The following is a 17,510-nucleotide window of genomic DNA, read 5'->3' as shown; positions in this document are numbered from 1 at the left end:
TTATTCCTACAAGTTTTCCCAAGGGCAGATAAACATTATGTATGTGTAAACTGCAGAATTTTTGTTTTAAGCAAATATTGTCGTCAGGTGACAGATGCGTATGTGCCCAAATAAGTAATATTTTTAATTGTTTGGTGTTTTTGATATAAAATCGCGTTTGTTACCCTAGATTTTTATGCGTACTTTAATTCTGTAAAAGATTTTTGCAATTCTATAAAGCCAATTAAAAGATCCATCGAAAAACGATAATGTAGGTAAATCATACGGCTGCAGGATCCCCTTAAGCAAATGACGAATTCAATTAGTACAATTGATGAAAAGTGTCACAAGATTTTAAAAAATTCTATCATCACTAAAAATGTATCGTTTATTGACGAAATTTACACTTTCCAGTCAAGTGCCTTTCAGATTAATTTCACTATTGTTTACAGTATCTTTTAGATTAAATATTTCGAAATTATAATTTTACTTTTTTATAGCTTTCTTATTCCTTCAGTTTATCAGGCTGTGAATTACAGAATTGCTAAGCAGCAATTAGATGATCCTAATCGCATAATTCTAATCGACCACCCTAGCGTCAAATTCACGGGAAGTTACGGTCCGGAAGAAGCGCTCCTTTCAAGTTCGCCGCTTATCACCGTGCGATCCTTGCGAGGGAACGAGAAACATCCTGCTAGTTTGTGCGGCAAATTAGATCGACCTAATCCCTAAAACCGTCGCCCCGATGCCGGTCGAGACTTAACCGTACTGTTCACTTCCCTTAGTTGTACGTGGGTACCAGCAGAGATTCCGACGAGTCCCAATCAAAATAATTTGTTAACATCCGCATTCGTATGAGCGGCTAACTATTTCGTCAGTACGCATCGCAGTGCCGACAACAGCTATGTTACTTTGCTACGTTACATTACTTTGCTCATTAAAGATCTCGTTTCAGAAATGGGACGTCGACACACCGACCAACATCTTTGCAACGATAAGTTTCACGATTAAATAGAGATTATTAAAAAGCGCATTTGAAATAGCGTTATACATTTTGCTGTTGCTAATGCCATAACGTTAAAAAGAATTATAAATTAAAAGTATAAATTAAAAGAACTAATAAATAAAAGCTGACAATGATAATATAGCTATAAGATACAGTTTATTTCTATCTTTTAAATTAATTGAGCCATTTTTTTAGTTTTATTCCTGATTACTTTACAATCTACTATTGATAACGACTTCCTTTTAATGGTGCTCGATAATGATTTTTTTATAGAACAACTCTATCGACATTTCTCTATTTTCATCCATTATTTCTAACGTTTCCTTTTTCTATGTGATGGGGAGACCGGTTCTGAAGAATGAGATTGGATCTTCAGTTCCGGTAAAAGTACTACCCTAATATTCATCGAGCTGACTCGATGTCGTCTTCTGTTATCTGTCGCGACGAGGGTACCCGCAGTATCATCAATCGCGGGTACTCTATCAAGTGTATCAATAGCGAAAGGGCGGGCTTATGTGGATCATATTTTACAAAAGCGCTTGCTAGCAATATCGGATGTCATTAGCATGCGGCTTAATGATTCTATCTAGATAAAGAATTATAATCATTTATTACCATTAGGGGAGACCGGGGCTCGTTGGCACAAAAGGCAAGTTGGCAATGCGTTCCGTTTATGTATTTATAGCGAAAAAAACAATGGAAAAGTTATCACAAAATATTTCTTATATGACATAGGTACTTTTCACAAAGTTTTATTTTAATCAGACAAATATTACAATAGAAAAAAAGAAAAGTCTGATTCAAGAGGCGACAAGCAAATTTTCGAGCGTTTCAAAATATCGTATATTAATGTTCTTCAGCTTGAGAAGTAAATCAAAGTGCGACGTATCATTAGTTAAAAGAAAAGTTTCTGTTACTATACGACATGTTATTTTGACTAACAATAGTAATTTATTGAAATAAAACGAATGAAATATATAAAACGTATGTAGGGATGGGGTATGTTGGCTCATATCAAGACACGCTTAGCTTGACTTGTTGCCGTGCGCGCGTGAGACCTGTTTGAGCACGTGATTTACTATCTATACAATGCTGATAGAAGCTAAATATATATTTATATTAATATTTTTATGATGAAGAAAGCTATACATCTAAAATAGTTCACAATTATTTTTCTGCAACAACGTTTTGATATTCGATCATTACAAAATAACTTTAAAAGATACAATCTTTATCAAGAAGTACGTATGTGTTACCCGTTTTGTGTTTCTATTACGTATTCATTAATTTAACGTGGATTTTTGTCGCATAGCCAACTTACCCTACTATCGGGGAAAGTTGGCCACAATGCAGCATGTTCATATTTCATTTATTACAAAGAAACTATACGGTATACAGGAGCGTTCCTAGCATGAAAATGTAAAGAAAGGTTCTCTCTATGATATTAGTACTGTTTAATCATGATAATTAGTTGTATAAAAACTCAAATGCCGAAATTGTAAAAACGGTGCCAACGAGCCCCGGTCTCCCCTATATAATCGTGAAAATTATGTACCAATTAAACATGCCTGTTTATTAAATAGGAAGCTAAATAAAAAGATACGATACACTATAATATTGCACTTTGTGACGTAAAATTCAAAATAATCTCAACGTGCGTCGCATTTAATTAAAAAATTTTTCAAAGTTTGTAAGAATTGATAATACACGATAACCTGACAATTAATTAATTCGTTAAGGGAATCAGTAGATAAGTAAAAGAGATACTTTGTTTGTATCTTAAGGTTATCGAACGTAAAATTCAACATGTAAAGTTCAATAAAACACCAGGCATGCAATTTAATATCGCGCGTTGACTAATTTCTTTCATCTATTTATATTTCTATATCTATTTTGCTTGTGCTGACTACTTTTAATCGCTGATAAAACTGTCTTTCAAAATAACAAATGTTTACAATCATCGATTTGTAATTTGAAAGTGCATGGGCAGTGTAATATATACACAATTTAAGATCTCGCGTAGCAAAAAGCGGCGAAAAGATATTTTATGATGAATGCTTTGCACACGCATTTCTCGACTGGCGTGTGCCTCCTTGAAATGGCATTGTTCGATCACTCGCGATAACATGCGTTTCGGTCGAGCTCGTATTCGTTGATTCGTGCTTCATCTTCGATTCACCGCCGCGACCGATCAGCCCGTCGAGTTCGCTCGCCGGGTCGGGCATTCGTTCTGATAAAACGGTGTTTGAAGAACCGGAACGTACAGTTCCGGTAACTCCGGTTTCTGGATTTATCATCGGTCGTACCAGTAGCGGGCGATCAACGCGTCCTATGCGTTTGTAAAATATATCGGCAAGATTCACATCCGACGTCGTGTATAGAAGTTTGCGAGCTCTCGAGCTTCCGTGACTTTATTTCGATGAGAAAATACCGTATTTCCTACTCGCGCGCATGTTAATAAAATATAGTTATCATAATAAGTTTAAGTTATATCATTTAAGTAATCCATGTTGAATAAGCGATAATCTTACTGAAGCCGATTAATTTAGACAACGAGGCAATTAATTAATTTATTTTTATATAATAAAATTATGTCTACTTTTAAAACTTTTAGATATGTATTCAATTACGTGATTTCCGGATTCAAGGAATATTGCTGCTCAGATCGTCGACTTTTTGCTGTGTTTTGATACAAAAATTTACATTCAACGAGCAAAGCGTATAGTTTAGCTTGACCGGATGCAATCGTGGCCGATACGGAACCTTAATAATGCTAATGGACACGCGAATCCACCCACGTCGGGAAGAGAGATATAAAAAAATGACGGGAAAAAGAGGAGAACTCGGCGAAGTCAATGATACCGCTATGTTATTAAAACCATGCGAGAAGCTGTTTTTTGCCAATCCGCTGAAATATCTAACGGCGGGATATGTGAAGATAAATGCACTTACTAATCATGCCGTTCGCTATCATATATCCGCCTTTCACGATTGTACTCAATCGCACGAATTATTAATCTGATCCAGTTTGCTTACTCGAGCGTTCAAATCTTTGAGTTAATCTATTTAAATTCAAATTTCATCTAACGATTGAAATAATTTAACGATCATTAAATCGTAAAAGATGTTTCAGAATCTCGAGGGTCCTTAGCATGATTTTTAACACCACTTTCGATCGTTCGCAAAAATATTGTCTCTGCTTCAAAGACCGAGACTTATACTGTTAGATTCTTGTTAAATTTTGTAACTATTTCCCGCGATATCTCTTCGCCTGATTTTTACCAATCGTCCATTTGATCGCAATTAAAACAAGATATATCAAGACGATATTTTTTCCAGAGAATAATTCACGCGATCGGCGACATTACGCCGCTTCGACGATAGTCGACCACGATAAAAAGTCGACGGAATCGTCTCGTTATAGAACGGCGTGATAAAGGGCCCGGTTGTCCCTTGAACCGGCAAACCGCCACGTCCCTTCGCTACGATTTAACGAGCCGAGCGTTAAGATTGGCTTCGTTGGTCGCCGCTTTGCAGCCGCTGCATTTCTCGGTGCGGCGCGGCTATGCGCGAACCGTCGGCGTCGGACGCATCGAAAGAAAAAGTGCAAACCGTAGTGCTATCCGACAACTCGCGTCCGTGCGCGCCTTCCCCCGATCCTTCTATAAAAAAGCGGAAAATACAGTCGGAAGATAGAAGCGCCGTTATGCCTAGCGATGGCCGACGGCTGCTCCGGCGTAACAATGGGCAAACAGGATGCCGGTTATCTAAGTACGCAGCGTAGTCCGCTGTGATAAAAATGTCTGCGAGTCATTGCGTCTACGCTCTAGGTCCGAAAGCGCACCCTGATAATCGATATTAATATTTATGTAAAAGGATGGTATCACAGCTGGGGAAGACAGGTGGAGATATTGGTGAGAAAAGTGCCCTGCGTGTTATCAACAGGAAGATGCAGAAGTAGAAAGGCAAAAGACAGTTAATTTCATAAAGACGTAATTATAGCTAACGAGCTGCGTAGATATTTGCGATGAATGTATGTGTAAGATATCTCACAATATATACAAGTATCCTGTATAATGATATCAAATTCTTCGCATCGCGGTTTTAATGTCATCGTATATTAGAATATTTGGTATTCGATATCAATATTAATGTCGTCGTTCATCAAAATTCAATATTGGTATCACGCACAAATAATTTATGTGCGTCCAAAATAGTAATATTAAATTGTATGCATTTCGTGAAGTATCGACAATACTTTCAAAAAATATATATTTTGCTATTTTTACATACGCAAAACACTTTTTTTTTTAGGGCATTTGTTTCGCAGAGGATTGATTTTCTTTCTTTTTTTTTTTTTTTTTTTTTTATTACCGTTGAGCCTCTGCTCCCTAATATAAAAACTGAGTAACGTCGAGTAATAACGACAAAAAATTTAATGCTGTTGATGTTAGCATTAGAAGGGTGGATTTATGACGGTTGTTTAATTAGCAGTGACCCGGTAATTAAGTAGCTCGCTCGGGGCGAGTCGAAAGTTTTGCAATTCATAATAAGGGATACCGTTATAAAGCCTGTAGCTTCGGGGTATATCCGTTGGAAATTAAACCCGCGTCTCTCCACGCCTATAACGTTGCACGTGGGTGTACCCCGTGGGTGCGCACATTTACGTAAACAGGGCCCTTCTTCGCTCCGTTGGAATAGGGGGGCATCTCCGTAATCGCATCTCCCCCGCGCGCAGGCACAACAAAGGTGCCATTACCGCGGTAATTGAAGTCGTTAATTATTTTATAAACTACGTCAAACTGATTATATCCGGGACCCCCGCCGCTTCCCTCGCGGTTATTCTCTCCGTCGCATTCAGGATCAACGGCACAAACCGAGCGTATAGACTCGCGCAAGCGAGGGCTGTAAGTTTGTCGAACTTACGCCGGCTTCGCTGGCACGCTAAGATAAAGCCGTGTTTTAGTTGTCGGACAGTTCTAATTTCAACGCCTAAAATCCTGGTGGAGCAGCCGGAACGTCGCGTCGCTCCCAACGAAGCCGTCTACAGAAATACTCTATTCTCGATCATGAACACTCGAGAGGAGATTTCTTCTGCCAATTAAAACTTAAATCTGATTTTGCCTGACAGTACACCATGTAGCCACATTGTTTCCATGAAAGGTCAACAGGCGCGAACCTATACGTAATGACGCAAACGGTCTCTCGCAATTTCCCGTAGCTCTTCTCGCGACCGCCTTCGGCAATTGGACGATATTGGATCCGTGCGCAGGGCGTAGAATTGACTCGTTTCGCGGAAGTGGGTATTTCGCTTGCGACGGACTCGCGCTCGCGCATAGATGCTCCAATTCACTCGTGATTGCCTCGAACGTCAAGCAGCAAACCGTTTTTCGCCCGTACGATCTCCTCCAGCTTGCCGGCGGTGGTCTCGATGGACGCGCGCGTACTCGTTTTCGTACTCACGAAATGTCATTTGACATCGCGTGTTTCAGAGGAAGCGTGCGTAATAGAAAACCAACTCGCTTTCTCACGTTTCTGGCGGAGAGTTAATTTTATATCGGCGTTGCTAGATTCCAAATTGACGCCGAGAAATGTCCCACTTTATGCATTTGAAATTTTATGTACGTCGCGATTCCGTAACGCTAATGTAATCTCGAACGACTGTTCCGTTCTCATTATCTTCATTTTTATAGTGTAAAAATTACCAATTAATTTGTGATTATGAGCAATATGGAGTTAAAAATAACGGTACGGTCTTGTATCGAAGATTCGCGGAAAAAGTAAATCACTTCGAGTCGCGTCACCCACGAATCCCTGTCGCCTCCGCGACGCAATAGCTTACCGTCCCCCTCGCTGCAGCTTGCAATGAACTTCCGTTCGTCAGGCACGTCCCATCGCGTATCCACGCATCCCAATCATAGGTCTGTGGCCCGACGTTGGTTTAAATATAGCCGACTCCTCTATAGCGTCGCCTTACAAAAGATCGGACTTGTCGGAATACGACAGGAAGCGCAGAGGGACCTTACGACATGCTCGCACAGCTCCAATAATCGCAAAATGTTTTTCGAAAAAATAAAGAAAGCTCATTTTTATTGCATGTGAATTAATTCCAATACTTAGATAAAATTTTATAGGCAAATTAATGTGACACTTTGACTAAAAGAGGCAAAATTTGTAAATATAGATAATTATAATTATAACTGTGAATTGATGTAATAAAAATCATAGTTATTATTACTTTTTGAAAATTGAGAAAAAACAATTTATTAATTTTTGCCATGCTTTAGATTTCTTTCATTGAATAATTTTTGTATCCATGTATAATGATACATGAGAAACGGTACAGTTGTTGGTCATACATACATAAAAATAGAAAAAGGAGATTATATATACTTTGTTCCGAATATACGAGAGACATATTGAACTTATCCCTTAAAAACCAGGTGCCGGAACCAAAAGCGGAAGCGAAAGTATTGGCAGACTGATCTCGAATTAGGTTCACCGACGGGCGTGTGTCACGTGTCGTTTGTCACACGAAAAAAAAAAAAGAATTCAACCTACAAGTCGTCACGAAAATACGAGCGGATGGATTACAAAAATATCGAGAGAAGATGGTTTTCCATTTCATTAAAGAACGTACTCTTGGTGCAACGGGGATTGTTATTTTTTCATTCGCAGTGCGTCTATATTTTTTCCTGTTATTACAAACGCGCCATTCTTCCTAAATATCGCGAAAGCATTTCAAATGCATATTCACGTCTTTTTATTTAGCGAGCGCCACGTTCAATAGTGTAAATGCGAATTGTATAGAAAAGGCGCAACATAATTCTCGCTCCGTGCTATCGAATCCAACGCTAAACCGGCTGGGCGATGCAATTGCACAGTTTCGCGTACAATTACGGCAAAAATTACGAGTCTTACATGTCGATCGAGGAGAGAACTCGCGAGGAGAACGAGAGAAAGAGAGATCAAAGTCACTGATTATAAATAGATCGTGGAGAGGAGAGAGACCGGCGGGAGAGTCGGCTTCTATTCTAGGCCGACCATAGGTTGGTCACCTCGCCGCCACCCACCGGCCCTGACCGTCAAAGAAACTCTGCATCCGTCATGCGGCGCGTTGCGTTTTTGCAAAAGACGAGGGACAGAGAGAGAGAGAGAGAGAGAGAGAGAGAGAGAGAGAGAGAGAGAGAGAGAGAGAGAAAGAAAGAGAGAAACAGAGAAATTGCGTTTTTACGAGAAGATATAAAAAGAATGGGATGCTATACTTGTTTACGGCTCTCATAACTCGGGCATACGCAATAATGAAGATAAGACCGCTACACGAAGGACATTCATTCTGGGTCATCCAAGATAAATCGACGCTGCTGGATTAAATATGACGATCTGTCCTGTGGACTTTATAGCAAGAAGATAAAGAAATAACAGTCACGGAAACAATGATTAAACACAAAAACAAACAAAGTTATACAAAAGTCACACAAATGATTAAACACATAAATAAAGTTACAAAGTCACAATCATAAAAATTTTAATGCAAAATATGCTTACAGCTATGATATAAATGTTTGTGTCATCACTCAGCTTCGTTAAAATTGAACGTTAAAATTGAACGCATCCCGATGCGCAATTGACATTTCCACGATAAAAAAAAAATCGCCGCAATATAGATGAATAAGGTTCCAGCCGTTCCAGGTACACTATTCTATTCTAATACGGACTCTATCTCTATTCCATTCTATTCTAATGTTCCGTAGCGACGTCTTGAAATAAAGCGACGACCGCGTGCGCGTGGAGAAAGGGTGACGCAGCGCAGCGTCGCGAACGCGGATAAATCTTGGCACGAATCCGCGTAAATGTCCACACGCGACGATATGCAGCGTCTGGACGCTCAATGGCGGACTTCGCGCTTGAATCATCCTGGGCCCGAGAAAACGCCTGCCTCGACGATGATGCACCGTCCGAGAGTTGCAGAACGCACCTCTCTCGAGAGAGCGACTGTACGTATATGTAAATAAGCGTGCGTCGGCACTCTTATATATATGTATATACCTTCGCCGAATAATAGACCAAACGCATAAGGCGCGTTAAATAAGAAGTAAAAAATAAATAAAAGACCTTTACGCGAGAGTTGAATATCTTTTCTGCCAACTCTTTATTTCATATCGCGACTTCTTAATTTAAATATCATATTTCCTTTTGTAGCCGTTTCAGCTCTCCTAATTGCTTTTTTTTATCATTAAATTTTATTCCGCGCATAACGTGTTCTCAGAATTACAATTATTTCTCATTTATGAATTCTACGTGACTTAATTAATTAGCCAACTGTCGTCTATCTTAAAAAAAAAACTTATAAAAATCTTTTACGTTTCTCAGAAATGCAGCTTGATTTACTTGTAAAGTTTCACGTGCCGCGCGTTTGACTTTGATGGCCGGAAATTACATTTATAATCGTCAGCTTCACTCTCCCTCTCTCTCTTTTTAAAAATATTTCCCCGGTTATCGTAACGACGAAAACTCCTCAAAGAAAGTTTGTTTCCTTTTAACATTGCAGTATACGCCGTCTTACGTTGCTCGACCTTTGAGACCTGCCATAAGTTTCGCCAAGATACACCCCCTTAATTAGCTTTCTAAGAACTTCAGTATCACGTAGCAGGCGCACTCGAACGACGTAACGTAATTTCTATGTATGGGATAAGCGACATATACGAAAGTTATTAATATGCGAAAGGAGATACTTCAGAAATAACACTCGTTAGTTTTGAGAAAGTTGATAAGAACTATTTTCCCAGACCTTGTAGAGCAAGTGAGAAATTTATCAATGCGTTGTAGAATGTAAATATATGACACGTATTAGGTAGCGTTGTTAAACATTTATAATCGATTATTCTACTGGTACCTCGGAATTGCCGGATCGTAGACACGTATAATCATTTCCGCGCGTAATAAATGGTTCTGGCGTCGCGTCGTCAGACTCCTGCAGCTTTCGCCGGTCTTCAGAACAGGGCCCGAATTCATTATCCAAAATAGCGAGAAACGACTCCCCGCGACGGACCCCCGACGAATCGTCCGAAAAAACCGTGAGGTTTCTCGAAAGTCGGCTCGCACAAAGCGCGAACCTTGAAAGCCGCGTGAATAAAACCATCGGCGATGTAACCGGTGAAGCTACCGCTGAGTCATCGGAAGCGGTAGAAAGAATCGACAAAGCGGCATTTAACGAAAACGCGCGGGTGGCCGTCCATTTGCCGCGGAATCCGACGCAGTCTTCCTAGTAAGGAATCGATCGTATTCTGATGATGAGGAAGCGATTGACCGCAAAGACCTCCCGTGTCACCAGCCATTGTATGGCCCACCGCATGAATTCTTGTGTTATATTCTTGTTCCTTTGGCCAAAAAAGGTAGAATAAAGATTTTGTATAATATGACGTATATCTTGCAAATAAAATATCGCCTTACGAACAATATCGGTCTTTAAATGCTGCGACGACAGTGATTCGAGCAAAAGTATTTTTACCGTAACATTTAGAGGTGTCAACAGAGTAAAAGAATAAAAAATTGATATTTGAAATGTGTGATATCTGAAAAATTTCTTTACAGCACAAATTGTACTTCGTCTGGTCGTAAATCATTATATATCATGTTATACTCTTGGAAAGTGAAGTTGAAGTATAACATGATATATTGCGAGATAGATTGTCGGCGTCTTGAAATACCGCGCCTTTTTATTACCACGGCCCGCAGTGTTTTCAGCCGAGAACGTAAAATCGAGTGTTACGTAAAGCGATGCATCGAGTTTATATGCCCCGTCGTCGTTGAGCCGAGTGCATGGGTGGTGGACGTTTTTACTGCCACCGTGAAGGGCGAGGCCCCCCAAGGGTTCTACGAGCGGCGAAGGGTCCGGAAAAGCGCGATGTACCATCGCGTAAACGACCAGTCAAGCACTCGATTGTCTGATCGTTCCCCGAGATTCACGCCGAAAAAAAGCGCAACGTAAAAGGTGACGGAAAAGGGTTATGAAGAAGCACTAAATAAATCAGTATTTTTTATTCTCGCACGAAAAAAATGTTTCTTTATTATGCTTGTATTTTAAAACCTCCAATTTGTCGCATCACAAGCGTTTATGAAACTAAATAAAAGGTCTCAAAATCACGTGAAGAATTTGAATTGACTATAGAGAAATATAATAGTATACGGCGGCAGTATATGCGTGTGTGTATCTGTATTTTCATCGAAGCCATTAATGGAAAAATCCATTAATGTCGGGACGAAGTTACTGTAAAATGTATTATCTTGCGTCCGCAGAATACAAACTGCGTTATATATATGTAGCAATAATATTGAGAATGAGAATAATAATGTCGCGAAAATACTTTTTTACACGATGCGTATAGTATCTGTGATCATCTTCCTTGAATAAAATGCATTGAATATTCAAAGAAGTGTCTGCGCTCGCTACTGCAACGTGACCGAGCTATCGATAAGGTCTATATTATTACTTTCGATATTAAAACCCCATATTTAATACCTCGTTGTCTTCTCTTGCATTGTATTTCAGGATCTTTTTCTCTCGTTCTTTATAAGCAAAACTTGAAAAAGAGAGATTCTGTCACGCGTGCAAATAATACTCGATGGAATAAAATTAAAATATATAAGCTTTTATTTACACACACTGCGTGTAATTGTAACCGGCGATTTTCCAATTTTCCGAAGCAGTCGACAAATAAATCAACGAGTATTTTTTATGCAAGAGACTCTACATTTATTTCTTTGGAAACACTTAATACATTCTGAATAGAAGTGATTGGGAGACACCGGGAGACACTGCTCGGCACGATCCAGACGAGCCACTCTATTCATTTTCATTCTGATCGCACGCGCAGCACGGAGGCGACAAAAGCACACCTCGAAGAGGAAACAGCGACGGACTGTCTGGACAAGCGGAAGTGACCGCTGGCTGATGCGATACGGTCCTCTATCCGTTTAAACCGAGACCGTGCGATACAATCGCTGACTTCCATCTCCATTAATCTTAACTCAACCATCTTAAGACAGCGTGTTGCAGTAAAAAAAAAGCCAAAGGTAAATTTTGTATGTGTGAACAAATTCATAATTTTCATGTACAAATGTTGCAATGTAACTTTTGTAAAAGACAATATTCATAAAATGAAAAATTATTGCGAAAAACTGTAAGAGACGAGTATTATGTAAAATGTATTCCAATCTTGAAAGTCGAGGTATATATTTTAATTGTAAGAAAGAATCCGCGAGTCTATATGCGACGTGAAAATAAATACCGTTTGACTGTTTAACTTGAATGTACTCGGGTGCTAATTTAGTGCTCCGTTATTTCAATAACTTGGCTCTTCTCTTCTACTTACACGCACGGAATAAAACCACGTGGCGCATTTCCCGCGAGGGACATACTAATATTGTCGCATGCCTAGCCGATGCTTACGGCTGCCGTAAAACCCGATATACCTCCTCTCACATGTTGCTCGCGCTCACTCCACACGACGGGGACAAGAGGCTCCGGTATTCATCGTCTCGTTTTCGAGGACTACTAGACGAGGAGCTGGCTCGCACGCCCACGGCCCTTTGATATTTTTACGCGGTTAGGCGTGGCCCTCCCGTCCGATCCCCTCGCCACCCTCGTCGTGACCCTCTTATGCGAGTCCACACAACGAGGAACGAGCAAGCAGAGACGCCGTTTGTTATAACTTATTGTGCCGATGCGCGTGGCTCGTCCCTCCGTGTTTACGTTGGCCGTCTCGCCCACACGCTGCCCTCTTCGCATTTTTCACCCAATACATACCGCCCCGTGTTGTTGTAACGAGGGTTGTGTTGGTCTGGACACAGCCCCGTTTCCCTGTCCCTCTCTCCTTTCACTCGAATTTCGATGTCCAGTTTTTATTTTCAGCGTCGATGATTTAAACGGTTCTAATGCCGAACCGTCTTGTTTATTTTTTAGGAGCGCACTGCCATTTCCGAGGAAAAATTTTTTAGCGAGTCGCTTTATCGGAAAATTTTATAATTCCATATTGTTAAAAATAAATGGTTTTTGAAAGCCTTTCTTATGTAATATTTTAATATGGATATTTACTAAAAAATAGAAACTGATATTCACTAAAAATTTTCTAACCGTAAATTTTACTAACATTAATTTAAGACAAATAAAATATGTTAAAAAGATATAAAAATTTCAAAATTCTTCCTTAATTGAATTGAAACAAACATCACCAATATTTTATTAGATTTATATGACATGACTAAACAATTCCAAAATAAATCAATCGGCTCGACAACGTCTGATTATACTTATTGATCGTCTCTTTTCGAGAGCCGCGTGAAACGGCCATGTTTCTCCTAAATTTCCAATTAATCTCGGGCACACGGGGGACACACGTCGACGATAAACTCGCATTATCTACCCCCGACAGTGACGCGAATTTATTCCGCCCGACGTGGTCACTTTAACGTCGCAGCCGCACGCAGTCACCGAGGGAACGTTACAGACTAATCGCACTATCCTGCGTGCGCAGAGAAGTTGCGTGCCCACCGGAATTTATGCACGAGCACGCACCAATGTCGCCGTCGTGCATACTGTCCCAACAAATTTCCAGAAACGTGTTGTCCCTTATTTTTGTTGTGGAAAAGCTTTCTTCCCGCAGAACCAACAACCATGCTACTTCAAAGATGAGAAAGGGTGTACGTACAGGATAAAATTTATAAAAATATTACATGAATTTGTATTTAAATTTGTCGTTTGCTTTGCGATAATCGTTATATTTTTATATCGAAATTGCCTCTTAGAGAATCAGAGGGTAAAGTAATTCAAGTAATATATACGCAATAGTTAAGTGCCTAAGAGTGAAACGTGCTCCTCGCGTGTCAACGCTCTCGCCGTCTAACAATACCGGATTATTTTCAAGAAACGTCGAATAATTATTCGCTCTTGAATTGTAAAGACCCCGGCGAGTCGTCTGTAAACAGACACCGTCTCGCTTCGAGTTCTCTATGCGCGAGCCTAACAGAATGACTCGTGACATGCCTGGAAGGCACTTCAGACCTTCGTTATGCGCCTCTAAACCCGCCTAATCCGAATATAAGATATTGTACTTTATGGCGTAATCCAGCGGACAATGCGCGCCTCGGACCGGCGCGGCGCCATTGTGATGAGAAATGACTCTAAGCCCGAAGAGAAAACTTTGAGGTGGAAGTGAAATAAAACGCGCGTCGTTCGTCTCAGAGAACTGGCTTCGCGCTAATAGCGTTATCGGCTCTCCTTACAATTCCTTCGCGCTCGAACGCGCCACAACGAGATGCGAATCGGCCGAGTCGAACGTTAAAATCGCGAGAGCACAAGGGTGTGCCGAGATAACATAATCATGCACGCTCAATTATAATAAAGTATTCGCGCGTAACCGTTTCTGACTTTTATCTTACGATATGCAGAATCATGTATCGAACGTCAATTTTGCGTGATTGAACGATGTAGAAGATTCTTCGCAACTCTTTCCTCGTAATAAATTTCAAACAGATATATATATATATATATATATATATATATATATATATATATAGTACAATCTTCTGATAAGATTACATAAGGGTTACATAAATAAGACCGTCCAATAAAATTTTTGCTAAAAGATTCTGGATCGATCAAACGATTCTGCGAAAGCATCTTTGTATACGTATAATAGTGATTGATTAAACTATTGACGGGTGTACTAAATGAACGAAAATTAGATCTTCGCGCAACGCGCAAGACAGTTCATGAGGTCAATATAGGCAAAAACTGTGTCGACCATTGTCAACCCTGTTCCGAGACAGCTGCGAGACTTTCGGATAGAGCTCAGCCGATGGGGTTTAGAGCGAAGACAACCGATCACGAATTAAATGCAAGCCACGAAGGCAATTTGCTACGGCAGCTGCTCGACATCTGCCGAGTGCATTCTGCTCGTAACCTTCGCGATCTATAAGCGCGCAAATAGTTCTAGTTGGATGAGGCCGAGCGAGGTTGGTGCTCAAAAGGATCGTGCGTGAGGATCGTGTCTCACAGCGGTGATCTTATAGCTATAAATAGACATAAACAATCAAGATGAGCTAGTCAGAATTAACGATTAAATCTCTATCATTTCAATAGTCTCTCGTTACTGTTAGAGATTTTTTTATTAAATTTTAATTAAACTGCGCGGATCATTTATCGATTATAGTGCATTGAATTTACAAAGCCACTCATTTATATTGAAGACGCATAGTATAGATCAGAGAAAGATCTAACGAACGATAATCTGTGGATCTGTACATTCTCTTCTTCCAGCTTACGGAGCTTGTAATTCTAGTAATCTATTGATCTACGAACAACGCCATAATAATTTATGGATCAACAAGTTTTTAGATCTATAAATTTACATAAATGTAGATAGTTATCTGTAGATCATACATATAGCATCTTCGAATTTATCGCTACATATCTATAGATCCACGAACAAGCCGACCTAATAATCCACGAATATGTCGTCTATTACTTGCATATATATCACCTTCTATTATATGCAAATATATAGGCAAAACCAATTTGATAGGCCAGCAATTAGGCAATCAATATTAAAGAGACTTAATATACTTTCGTCTAAAATTATTAAATTTACTATCCAAAAGCAACGCAAATTTTATTTCTATTAAAGTTAAACTGTCAATTTTTCAGGATCATTTTAAACGGATAATTTCGAAATCGAAAATTGATTACGTTAGGTTGACAACGATCGTGAAATCGACCGCGCCTATACGGGCACGATAATGTAGTCGAAAGCATGAAAAGATCAATCGACGTTATGTAAGATATCATCAACGCGGACGATGAATATTTTGATATGAGGGGGAGACCTTTTTTAATTAGCAATGAGCGCGCGGATATCTTCACGCGTATCTACGATCGTAACGCGTCTGTAATGACATCAGACGATCTTGAGCTCGATGTCGGTCGGCAATAATTACTTTTTTATCTTTCTTTTAATTAAAGGATATAAACAAGAAACGAGCATCGCAGCTTTCGCTATCCTGCACCGTTTACATCAAACGGTCCTGTTCTTATTCTTCTTATTCTTCTTAAATTAGCTGGTATCTTATTGTCAATTTTCCTGAAATGTTTATTGCGCTATCGCTCACATAAACATAATATGTGGATGTGCTTGATGTACAAATACATGTGAGTCCGCAATGCGTTGAGCTCGGGTCCATGAGTTTGCTAAGCCCAAATGACGATCAGTCATCCCTGCGGGAAGGCAATAATTATGCCGTAAAGACAGCGCCGAGGGGCCGAGGGGCCCCCCGGTTTCGTGTCAATGAAACCGTCTCGCCGCCGAAAATAAAAATGCCCGCCGGCGATATATAGGGCGAGGACGATAAAAATAAATGCAGCCGGAGGGTACCCGAGGTCCTTCGCGACGACAACAGATTGAGCAGTAAAGACAATCACCAACGACTACGAAAAATAGATTTCATAAATAAAACAGAGTGAGAGGACGATATAATCTCGCGATATTTCAAACGTATCGGCAAATAATCGGGAAATATCGATGTTTTAAAAAATTCTAGAGAGAATTTGCGAAACGGATAAAAAACATTAATATTGGCTTTTAATTTAATATCCCAAAGCTGTGACCAAAGTAAATATATTTTGGTCCATCCTGTATATTCTCCCACAGGCCCACAATCTTTCCGGGTCGCGCGATCGGCCGGGCATCGAGGATAGCGATAGCTTATCGATCGTTCGATCTGCCCGAATCGATTAGTCAGGCTTGCGCTTGCGACAGCAGAAAGTAAGAGAGCGTGGGAAGCGAAAGCGAGCGGGATTGAAAACGCAAGCTGGCGTACGGGAGCTTCGTGACTCTGTGCGAAAAGCTCGGCCCGCGGCAGCTTCACACCGACATTCACCGTCTGACTAACCTTATCTCCCGTACGGCACTCGTTCGCTCTCTGGACCTTCTTCTTCCGTTGATTCATGTTTATTCCGATGTACCTAATCTTACCAATGACTAAATCTTCCTCAGCAAAGCTCTTCGCTCTAATTCCATACGCAATATTGAAATGCCCAAATCGTTTTATCTTGTTTTCCATATATGCATCAGAAAATTCCATTAAAAAAAATACTAGTTTCTTTTTACTTTTTTTTCAATAGTTGAACAACAAAATAGAATTTCGCGCAATTTTCTAATGTTCTACGTGTCACAAATATGTCGGATAAAGTATTACACAAGTGCCTACTCTGTCACTCAAATACATAAATATACTTTCAGAAACAGATGCGCGGATTCAGTGGATCTGGAACAATAGACGAACTGCGATATGTTAAATATCAAAGTGCCTTCGCTTGTACGGCACCCACGGGACGCGATTCGTCCTGGCTCCCCGCGGAAAAACGCGCATCATGTAGAATGACGAGCGATCCGCGAGTTCATCGAGTGCCTCACACCACTCGTTTCGGTCGATTAATCCGGCTTGAGTGCGGTACGTCGTCGGTATT

At 40.2% G+C, this 17,510-nt stretch overlaps 1 protein-coding gene and 1 long non-coding RNA gene across 7 annotated transcripts in view; one reads left to right on the top strand and one right to left on the bottom strand.

The window, feature by feature from the left end:
* Positions 1-17,510, bottom strand: part of LOC143897549 (uncharacterized) — a 141,617-nt gene that overhangs the window by 34,959 nt on the left and 89,148 nt on the right. The gene's annotated exons all lie outside the window — the stretch shown is intronic.
* The window catches only part of LOC143897552 (uncharacterized), a 75,967-nt gene that overhangs the window by 57,999 nt on the left and 458 nt on the right, over positions 1-17,510 (top strand). The window lies entirely within an intron of this gene.

This window comes from Temnothorax americanus, unplaced genomic scaffold (assembly GCF_048541705.1).
Source record: "Temnothorax americanus isolate GAGA-0224 unplaced genomic scaffold, ASM4854170v1 Scaffold20, whole genome shotgun sequence".
In the NCBI taxonomy this organism is placed as follows: Eukaryota; Metazoa; Arthropoda; class Insecta; order Hymenoptera; family Formicidae; genus Temnothorax; species Temnothorax americanus.
Note: the sequence above shows the minus strand (reverse complement) of the source record. Positions and strands in the feature narration are given on the sequence as shown.